Source organism: Propithecus coquereli, unplaced genomic scaffold (genome assembly GCF_000956105.1).
Source record: "Propithecus coquereli isolate 6110/MARCELLA unplaced genomic scaffold, Pcoq_1.0 Scaffold105, whole genome shotgun sequence".
NCBI classification, from domain to species: Eukaryota; Metazoa; Chordata; class Mammalia; order Primates; family Indriidae; genus Propithecus; species Propithecus coquereli.
The window spans coordinates 3,414,962-3,425,775 of NW_012134414.1; positions in this window are offsets into that span (position 1 = coordinate 3,414,962).

Genomic DNA, 10,814 nt, shown 5'->3' on the forward strand with positions numbered 1-10,814 from the left:
TCCAGTTTTTATAGGCCATCACATTCCTTGCCTAGTCTCTCTCTCTGTCACACACACACACACACACACACACACACACACACACACACACACACACTTCTATTTCCATCATTACATCTCCCTCTCTGACTTTGACCTTCCTGTTTCTCTCTTATAAGGACCACTGTGATTAGATCGGGCTTACCTAGGCAATAATCCAGTAAAATCTTATCTCCAGATGTTTAACTTAATCACATCTGTAAAGTCCCCTTTGTCATATAACATCATATTCATAGATTCTGGGGATCAGTATGCAGACATTTTTGGAGGGCCATTATCTTATCTACCAAATATGGTATCTACTTTCCTTGGATTCCACAACACTATATTTCCCTGTTTAATATCTCTTAAATATCTGGCCGTTTCTTCTCAAGTTTTTTTTCAGGTTTTATTCTCCACTTTTCTCTTAATTATTGAGGCTTCTCAGTTTCTCTTTTTAGCAATTGGGATCATTCTCAAAGTGAATCCTAGAAATCTGTTATATTTCTGACTCTGCGATTGAATTTTCATACAAATGACCCAAAGACATCTGAAATATAACATGTCCCAAACTGAAATCATATTTGCACCTTCAAAGGTGCACCATTTTGTGCATTCATTTAATGTCATCTCCATGTGCCCTTTGCTTAAGCCAAAGAGCAGTTATTCTACTCTATCTCCCTCACTTCTATCTTCTATCTCCCTCACTTCCTAAAGATCAATGAAACCACAAATCCCATTAAATTTAACTCCTCTATAATTATCTCTTCACATGCACCATCACTCCCCAATCTAGGCCACTTTTGTCTTTTCCCTAGATTTTGGCAATAGACTCCTAAATGGTCTGACATCTAGGAGGCTCCCTTCAGATTCATTCTTCACATTGCAAACAGTCTAACAGTCACACAAGTAGCTATAGTCATCATTTGTAAACCACAAGTCTAATCATGCTATATTCCTATCCAAAATCATCCAATGACTTTTTATTGATGTTAGGATAAAAAAAAACTACTTGTTCAACATGGTATGAAAGTTTCTTGTCTTAGTTCATCTTCTACTGCTATTACAGAATACTGGACTGGGTAGCTGATAAAGAAAGGAGATTTATTTGGCTCATAGATTTAGAGGCTAGGAAGTCCAAGATTCAGGGGCCATATCTGGTGAAGGTTTTCCTGCTGTGTCATAATATGGTGGAAGGTATCACATGGTGAGAAAATGCACACATGAGACAAAGAAAAAATGGGACCAAACTTATCCTTTTATCAAGTGCCCACACTTGAGATAACAGCATTAGTCCATTCATGAGGGCATAGCCCTTCAGGACCTAGTCCCCTCTTAATGGTTTCACTTCTTAATACTGTCACAATGGCAATTAAATTTCAACATGAGTTTTGGAGGGGACATTCAAACCACAGCAGTCCTGTATATTGAGGCCACTGGTTTTCTCTCAAGTCTCATATTTCATTATATTCTTTCACTTCCTCAGATGTTCTAATGTCTCTCTCTCTTCCCCATTTCCTCCTGATGCTCCTATATGCTGTTTATGCTATTCTTTCTGTCTAGAAGCTATTTTTCTCACCTCCTCACCTGGCTAACCGCTATTCTCTTTTCAGACTTCCAACCCCTCCAGGAATTCTTTTTTGGCTCTGAATTCAGGTCGGATGTACCTTCTTACAGGCTCCTATAACACTCTCTTTTTTGTCTCAAATTGTACTTATGCCCTTTTACAATTGCCCATCATCAGTACTAGACAATAAGCATCCTGAAAGCAAGCACAGTTTTTATGTAATAGGTGTTCATTAATTATCTGATGAAAGAAGAAAGAAATTTATGAAATACAAATGAAGTGTGAAGGATTATAAATTTTATTTTCTTTACATAATAAAATATCCTCCAGGTAGAGTATCTCATATTTTCTTAACAAGTGGAGAAGACAGGAAAAGAGCCAAGATACTCTTTAATCCATCAATGATATGATTAAATTTATATTTTTTCTGTTAAGAGATAAAGTTGTTTTAATTCAAACACATCATTGATGAACTGATATTTTTGATATTTTAACATTTATTTTTAAATGTTTAATGTCTTTATCAAGAACTTCACTATAATAAAACAGTAAGTAAACAAACAACATTCTATACTGTTTCAGAATTGATAAAAATCAATTGCTGACTGTCATTGTGACTTACTAAACTGGGGATGAAACACTTTCTGAACTTAATCTTTATCAAATCCCATAGAATTAAAGCCATCAAAACTAAACCATTGGTTCTTTAATGACAATAGTTAGGAAAAGTTTGGGTTCAGATTTTGCATCTTCATTTCAAAAGTACATTCTGTAAAGCTAAAGTCTGTAAGACTTCTGTAAGTCTTAAACACATCTTAAATTGGACTTTTAAGTGTTATGAGCTAAATACAAGAGTTCTAAATTGTCTGAATTTAGTCCGTATGTTCAAACTGCTAAGCTCGGAACATCTGTGTTCTTTGGCTCTGCATTTCCTTGATTTAGGGTTTAGAATGAACGGTGTTAAGTTCCTAACTCAAAACAAGAAACTAAGACGTATACCTCAATGCAAAAACCATTCAAAACCAGTAATCATTCTTGAAACTCTATAACAGAAAAGCTGTTTTGCAGATGATTTATTCACGTGCTTTCTTTAATTGCAGACTTTTTTTCCTACATTGTCATAGAGTAAGATTTTTTCCTTGAGGCAAGAAAGAAATGTGGAGGTCCTGACAAACAAGAGTATAGGTTGCCTTAGGGTAAGGAGCTGTGCAAGCACTCAGAACTTCTTCCCTTACTAGACAATCACCGAAAGTGAGTGTAAGATGACAAAAAGTGGTGTGATTCCCTGGCTTTTGACAATATAACTTAAAATTAAATCTTACATTATCTGATCATTTGAAAAATGCTTCATATATGCTAAATGAGTGTTAGTAATACTACTCTGACATTGATGAAGATTATCTAAGCTTAAAATTTTATTTATAAACACACAAGCCAAAGTTCAGGTTTCAGGAAGTTAAGGATAACATATGGTAACTCTAAGTAAAAGTAAGAAAAAGCTATAAAGAGGAATCCAGGATACCAAGGGATCTTTAAATTGAAAGAAATAATAAAGACCAGCTTAGTGGTATAGAATTCTGAAAGACATTTTATTTTTAATCAAAGTTTGTGTTACCAATCTTGGGAAAGGAACTTCTGTTTCTGAAAAATCAGTTTACTCGTCTGTAAAAGAGGTTTTTGCCTAGGGAATCGGTGATTATGACAGTTTCCTATTTCAGTGGATACTGTATGTTTCTGACATATTGTGAGTGAAAATATCAAAGGGAGAAGAAAGGAGGCATGGGGTTTCTGTGTGAGAGGCAATAAACATTTGCTATATTCTGGGGATAACAAGCAAGGACATTGGTTTTCCCATGTTTGTTTCTAACAGTTGTGAGAAAGCAATGAAATTGGTGTTAGCCCATATTAGCAAATGTGTATAACCCCAACTATTGACAGCTCAGCTTCAAACTCTGGGATATCTGGGTCTATGATTATTTTGCATGTAAACAGGTGTTGGAATGGAAAAAAAAAATTAAGAACTACTGATCTACAGGGATAGGAAATAGAAAATAAATGCTTCAAGAGGCTGGATGTTAAAAATTAATGATGAAAACATTAAAGCAGGCCCCATTTGATGATATTTTAGTTAAATATCAAAGTTTTTTCAGAGCTTGAAATGCTTAGGACAAATCTCTTTAAAATGTCATGGATGACAGCTTTGTAAAACTGTGTGAACCCATCATCCTCACGAAATGTTAAACACTGATGGTTCTAAAGAAAGTAAATGTAATTCTCTTGAATTTAATAGAAAATTTTGATAGTGGTTTTTTTGAACTGAATGCACTACCCCATAAAGGTCAAAAATTCTTAAAGTGAAACGAAATGAAAGTTATGCCAATTTATCTCTTAAAAGAGAATTAACTGGTAAATTAAGAAAGATGTAAAAAAATGGGTGAATGAAGAGTTAGGCACTAAATTGTGATAAAAAAATATTGGGAAGACTAATTGGGGATTCAAACAAGAGTGAATAGGTGTGGATATTGACAGTTTCTCCACTGTGTACTACCGTTTGTAAAACGTGCATGATCTCGAGATCACGTTTAGCAGCTATGAAACCAATCCACTTTTCAACCTACAATCATAGAAAAGAACAAAAAAAGCTTTCAGATTGTTAGCATTTTATTTGGCTCCTTTTAGCTCAATGTTCCTCCGTGATTCACCTCATTTTCTAATTGTATGGGGTGCCTTTGATTTTGGACTATGAAACCGACTGGACATTTTAATAACTTTTTTCTCTTGTTCTTCTCTTCGAGAATAATCTTAGAGATGTTTTCAAACCAAATAAATCAAAAACCTTGGATAAAATCTATCTCACACCTTCTCTTTGATCCTACTTCCTATGTCCTTCAATGTTTCTGCTCATTTCAGAAAGCAAATGGAGTTTCAACTTTGTTTTTTTTTTGAGTCTCACTCTCTTGCCCCGGCTAGAGTGCCGTGGCATCAGCCTAGCTCACAGCAACCTCAAACTCCTGGGCTCAAGCGATGATCCTGCCTCAGCCTCCGGGGTAGCTGGGACTACAGGCGCACACCACCATGCCGGCTAATTTTTTCTATTTTTAGTTGTTTGGCCAATTTCTTTCTATTTTTAGTAGAGACGGGGTCTTGCTCTTGCTCAGGCTAGTCTCGAACTCCTGAGCTCAAACAATCCTCCCACCTTGGCCTCCCAGAGAGCTAGGATTACAGGTGTGAACCACTGCGCCTGGCCAGAGTTTCAACTTTGCATTGCTGCTTTTCCAGAATGACTTTCAAAGACATCAAACTAATCCTTTTCATTTCACTGAAAGTGATTTTGCCCTGCTCTTTCCTTTTCTCAGTTATTAAACAAATACCCCTGAATCATTAAGTTTTGCAGTGTGCTAATATTAATTCGGAATATGGCATTACTTATGAAAATGGTGAAAATCCTAAACTATTTAGGAAATAAGGAGTAATGATGCCACCCTTGAAGGGCATAAAGGTTTTTAGCATCATAACAATTTCTAACTTCTTAATATACTGCAGTTAATTAAATCATCAACTAGACATATCCTGTTTATTGCTCTTTTAGATTAAAATAAATTAAAGCAGAAAGGAAACACAACTTAATTGGCCTTAGATAAGTTGTTATATTGTTACTGCAACAGTTCTCTTGGAATTTTGTAATCATAATTATGCAAATCTTAATTAGCTAATTATTGTTTTGCAGTTTTTCTTGACTTAAGGGGGAAAATCCATTGGCACAATCAACCATTTCATGCTGTGTCAGAAACTTTAAATCAGAAAATTTTTTAGAATAAGTTGTAGAGTGCTTTATTATTTACTGGAGTATAATTCCCTAAGAAACTAACAGAGAAAAAGTCAGAAAATACTCCTTGGATTCAATATTTGTTCTCCTTTGTAGTTGCCAGAATTTTGCTCTGGTTTGTCGAAATAAGACTGATGGTAGGGAGATAAGTCATCATGTATGGGTGATTTTTTATCAAAGTAGATACTGGACAAAAGAGGTTAATGGAGATGTGGTTCTACCAAGAATACAATGTGAATAAAATTTGAATAAATTTTTGTCTTAGCCCGTCAGAGGTTGAGTTTAGCCATTTTATTTCTACTTTTGGTATATAAAAATCAAGGAAGCAGGAGAAACTATTTCTACTATAACGTATCATATGCATTCTTGGAAATATATGTACATTGTATTCTGCAAAATGGAAGAATGTATATTTTGAGAAAAATAGGGTTAAGTAAAATAAAATAAAAATGAACAAAAGTACTAACTAAAACAATGCAAAGTATTTCAGGAGACAACTTGAATAATCCAGATAAAGGCATCTCAACATGGATAGAGAGAGAGTAGAATGGCTTGTGGTAAGGAGCCCATGCAGATGCCAGTGGATATGTGGGCCAGCACAGCTTTCACTAAGTGGGCACAAAGGACGAACAATCTATTCTGAGAGTGAACCTTGCAAAGCTGGAGTGCTTCTTCATGGGAGGAGATCTGGGTTTAGGCACTCATTTTTATTTATTTTATGAATAGAGTTAATAAACCAATTTTACAGTCTTCTTAGTTCCCTGGTTTTTTTTTCAATGAGTTAATAAATCTTTTCAAGAGTTAATTGTAACTGGAGTTTCCACCAAGATGTCCAAGTAAATGCACCCTCCAGAGCCAATTAAACAGTGTAGCCTGGGAAGTAAACATCCTTTCTTGGCTCCTGTAGCAAATTCCAAGTGGCACCAGAACTTTACTTGCACTGATGCTTTGTTTCTCTTTGCCCCTTAATTTTGTGCTGTTTCTGTTTCTCGTTCTAGTGTTTAAATAACCCAGAAGTTATTTCTTAATGTGCCAGCAATGTTTGTGAATTTGGTTTTATGGCCTATTTGATGATCGTTTTCAGGTAGAGATCTATTCTGTTGGGTGAGAGATGACAGAAAATTTTGTTTCTTAGGTTTGTTTGTTTGTTCAAGAATACATTGACCTGCTATTAGAAAGGGAAGAGCTCTTTGGGATCTAGACTTGTGAGTTTTTGTTTTCTGTTTATTTTAGTCCATGACCAAAGGTATAGAACTAAAACTGCATGTTGAATGTCTGTCTGTCTTTTCTCCTCATTTTGTGTTTGAAATATTCTCCTACCTCTGAAAAAATAAATAAATTAGATATAAAATCACTTAAGAAGCTCTGTTTTGATTGGTTTATAGAAGCTTTTAATGTTTATATAAGTCTGACATGAAACAATTTTATGAAGAAATATATAAATTCCTAGAAAATAAAGAAACTACATATCTAATACCTTTAGGTCATTAAATATGAAATTTGTGCTTTTTAATCAAAACTGTAGTTTATTATGTCATATCTGAAACAAGAAGCAGTAAAATTAATCAAAGTATGTGCCTGAACCATCTACACGGTTTTGCCATCTTAACAGTAGCTTGTTTATGCCAGCAGCGCAGAAGCCTGGAGAGTGAGTGGTGATGAAATCATGAAAGGTGTTTTCCACAGCTTGTTGAGAATTGAATATTTTTCCTTGCAAGAAATGGTCCAAAGGCTGAAAGAAGTGGTAGTTGGTGCAAGGTTTAGTGAATTTGGTGGATGACAGAGAGTTTCCAAGTCCAGCTTCTGTAGTTTGAGCAGTGGTGTTTTTTGTAACGTGTGGTCTTGCAAGAGGATTGGCCTGTCTCTTTTGACCAATCTTGGCTGCTTAATCACAAGCATCCTCAATATTTCATCCAGTTAGTTGCATTAGACATCCGCTGTCATCGATTGATCAGGTTTCATGAAGCTGTAGTGAATAATACCAGTGCTGGACTACCAGACGTTAGCTTTTTTGGATGAATATTCTGTTTTGGACTGTTTCCACGCTTCGTCTTTTATCCAACCATTGTGCCGAACATTTGCAATTGTCAAAAAGAACACATTTTTCATCACACATAACAATACAATATAGAAATGGTTCGCCTTTATGTTGTGACAGCAAAGAAAGGCAAGCTTTAGGATGATTTCTAATGCTCATTTAATTCATGCAGTACCCATCCATCCAGCTTCTTTACCTTGCTGATTTGTTTTAAATGGTTCAATATTATTGTAATAGTAACGTCAAACCTTGCTGCTAATTCATGTGTAAGTTGAGATGGATTCGCTTCCACTACAGCTTTCAGCTCATCATTATCCATTTTAGTCTCAGGTCGCCCAGGTGGCTTATTTTCTAGATTAAAAACACCAGAAGGAAACTTTCCGGAACCATCGACATACTGTGTTCATTAGCCACATCCTTCCCAAACACTTCCTTGATATTTTGAGTTGTCTGCACAGCATTGGTTCTACAATGGAACTCGTTAAGAAATAACACAAATTTTTGAGTTATCCATGGTTTCACAAAAATTGCTCTAAAAAATTTGAAAGATAATCACAAGCCAAAAACCATGTATTTGAAAGAATGAGGATGTACCTATGTAATAAAAATAAAACAACAAGTGTCAAAGTGAAAATGTCAGAAATAACAACTCTAAAACTTAGTACTTAAGAAAATTAGACATTTCATACTTAATAACCTATATATATGTATAAGGACAAACACCCTTGTTTCTTACTTTTATGTTATAGAGTTGCCTTAGCCTCTGCATGGTAAATACCATACTGTGATATGCCACCCAGATTTCCCTTTAGGAATAAAGTACTTATTTACCCTGAAGCTGAGGAGGCTGCTGAAACTAGAAATCCCTTAATCATTTTGGAAGAGCACCTCAGCTAAAGAAACCTGACTCCTCCTTAGTCACACCTCTTCCAGGTGCAGCTGGTAGCCAATGACTAACCAACATTGGCATATGAAGGTCCTCTGCATCAACTTAGGACAGCTCTGAATGGCTGGCCTTCCCAGCATTAAGACGTGTGTGACCTGCATTCCAGCTGTACTTTTCCCTCTGCCCAATACTGTTTTTCTTTCCCTCCCTTACACAGTTTTGACCCAAAAGCAAAGCACTCTCTGATGATCTTCCTTCATGTTCGTCTGTCTATCAGAATCTCTCTGTTGAGAAAAATCTAGCCTGGGACATGGTACTTTTGGTTTCTTTCTTTCCTCCCTCCCTCCCTCCATCCTTTCCTTCCTTCCCTCCCTCCTTCCTTCCTTCCTTCCTTCCTTCCTTCCTTCCTTCCTTCCTTCCTTCCTTCCTTCCCACTTTGAGAAAGTGCGAAAAGAGTGTGTTCATCATGTATATTTATGAAATTTCTGGTATGCTAAATTCTTGCATATGACAGACAGCTCTCAATTACTTATGTTCTAGTTCTCTGAAATAAAAATTAGTTACTTTGCTGAAAGTTATAAAATACGTGGGTGATTGCAGCTCTCCTAGGAGCAATAGGGGCAAATAAATTTAGCTGTGGATGTAAGGTTTTGAGATGTATTTTTGTTTATCGAGAGAAAATAAGAGCTAATTGGTCTTATAGAAACATGTATTGATGTAGAACAGTCTGTGCCCTGATAGGTCTTGAGAATGTCACAGAGAATTTACTGAGGAAACTGCAATGAGTAATGTGAGGGTGATCCTTGGCAGAAAATTCTGAAAGCACAGTGTAGATAGAAATCTTTGGTACCTAAGCAACAATTCAGGAAGGATTACCGATGTTAATTACAAGTAAATAAATCTTTCTTATTTCCCAGTGTCTGTCAGAGGAGGGCTACTTGAGCAGTATTTATTTTTCAAAAGACAGGAAATACAGTTGGCCAAGGCTCCAACTCTGATTTGTCCATTATCTTTATGCAGGATTCATGCAAAGCCAGAACCTATGACTATTACCATCTCTACTGGAATCATTAGCAATAGTTTTATAATTTTTATTAACCCAAGTTCCTTAATCACCTGACCCTTGCCTATCACTTCTGCCTTACCCATTGTGTTCCCTTCTTGCCCATCCCCTGCTACCCACCCCATAAACCATATGTAGCTTCTGATGCTGGGTTATTCTCTGTGCTCTTGCTCCAAGAGACATCAAGTGGTTAACAAGGTGGACCCTGCAGCCAGTTGAGTCCCTGCATTCACTCTGCCACTTCCAAATTATTAAATATGTGACCGGTAGCAAGTTACTTTGCCTTCTTGTGCCTCCGTTTCCTCATCTGGAAATTGAGAATAATGTTAGTAGCTACCTCATTGGGTTATGACAAGGATTGAGTGAAGGATTGGTTCATAGCTGCTCAAGTATTCTTTGGTGCTTTATCACTTAGTAGCAATGACATATTCCTGCCTAGGGACGCTTCTCCATTTTTCACTCTGAATCTATTACTGTGTTTATGAGCATATTAAATGTGTGTGCTGAAACATTTCAAATTCTACTTTATGAATATGTATAATAAAAGGTGTTTATTTGATAGAGTACTTGTACATGTACATTATTGCATAATTGTTGACATATTAATGAAAATTTTATTTAAAATGTTCCTGTTGCCTAGAGACAGCATAGATGCCTAAAAGTATCACTACCAATTTCGTATTGAACAATTGAGGAACGTATGTGGATTTGCTTCTCTCCATAAACAGAATTAAGTGTGTTGAAGACCTAAAGAAAATAAATCTCTTTCCTTTTATCCTGAACAGCCCAGTACAGAGAGAATGTGCATATGCTGGACTTCTCTGGTAATAGGCCCCAAGTAAGACTCAAGAGGAGGGGCTGATAGGTTCAAGGAAACTGAAGTGCTCCTTTACATTCAGTTCCCCTGTCTGGCTGTTATGAACACTAAAGGGATCACCCTGTGCTCAGTCCTGCTGCTGTGGCCACGTCTTGCATAAATTCCAGAAAGGCTGCAGGAAGGCTTTAAAATGTAGATATATATCTTTTCAGGCATTCATGGCACCCTTCTTTGTCTAAGTAATGGACTTTACATTTTGTATTTTAAACTTATTGAGCATTACTTAATTGCTATAATGCATGCCAACAATGTGACTAAAGCTAATTTCCATTAGATAAATTGTCTGATTAACTGGTTACCAGTTAGCCTCCCCAGGTACAATTTTTCTCTTCTAAGCACTGAAAATAACATCTTTATAGAAATCCCCCTAAATGCATACTGTAAGCCAGTTGTCATAGCCCAAAATGAAATTATTTATTCAAGCATTTTATTTGCATCTGAGTGTTTGACAGTTGTGGATAATAGCAACAAAACAAATACAGGAAAATATTTTAATATAATTTTTCCTCTTTGGACACTTAATTTGCTGTCACACATTG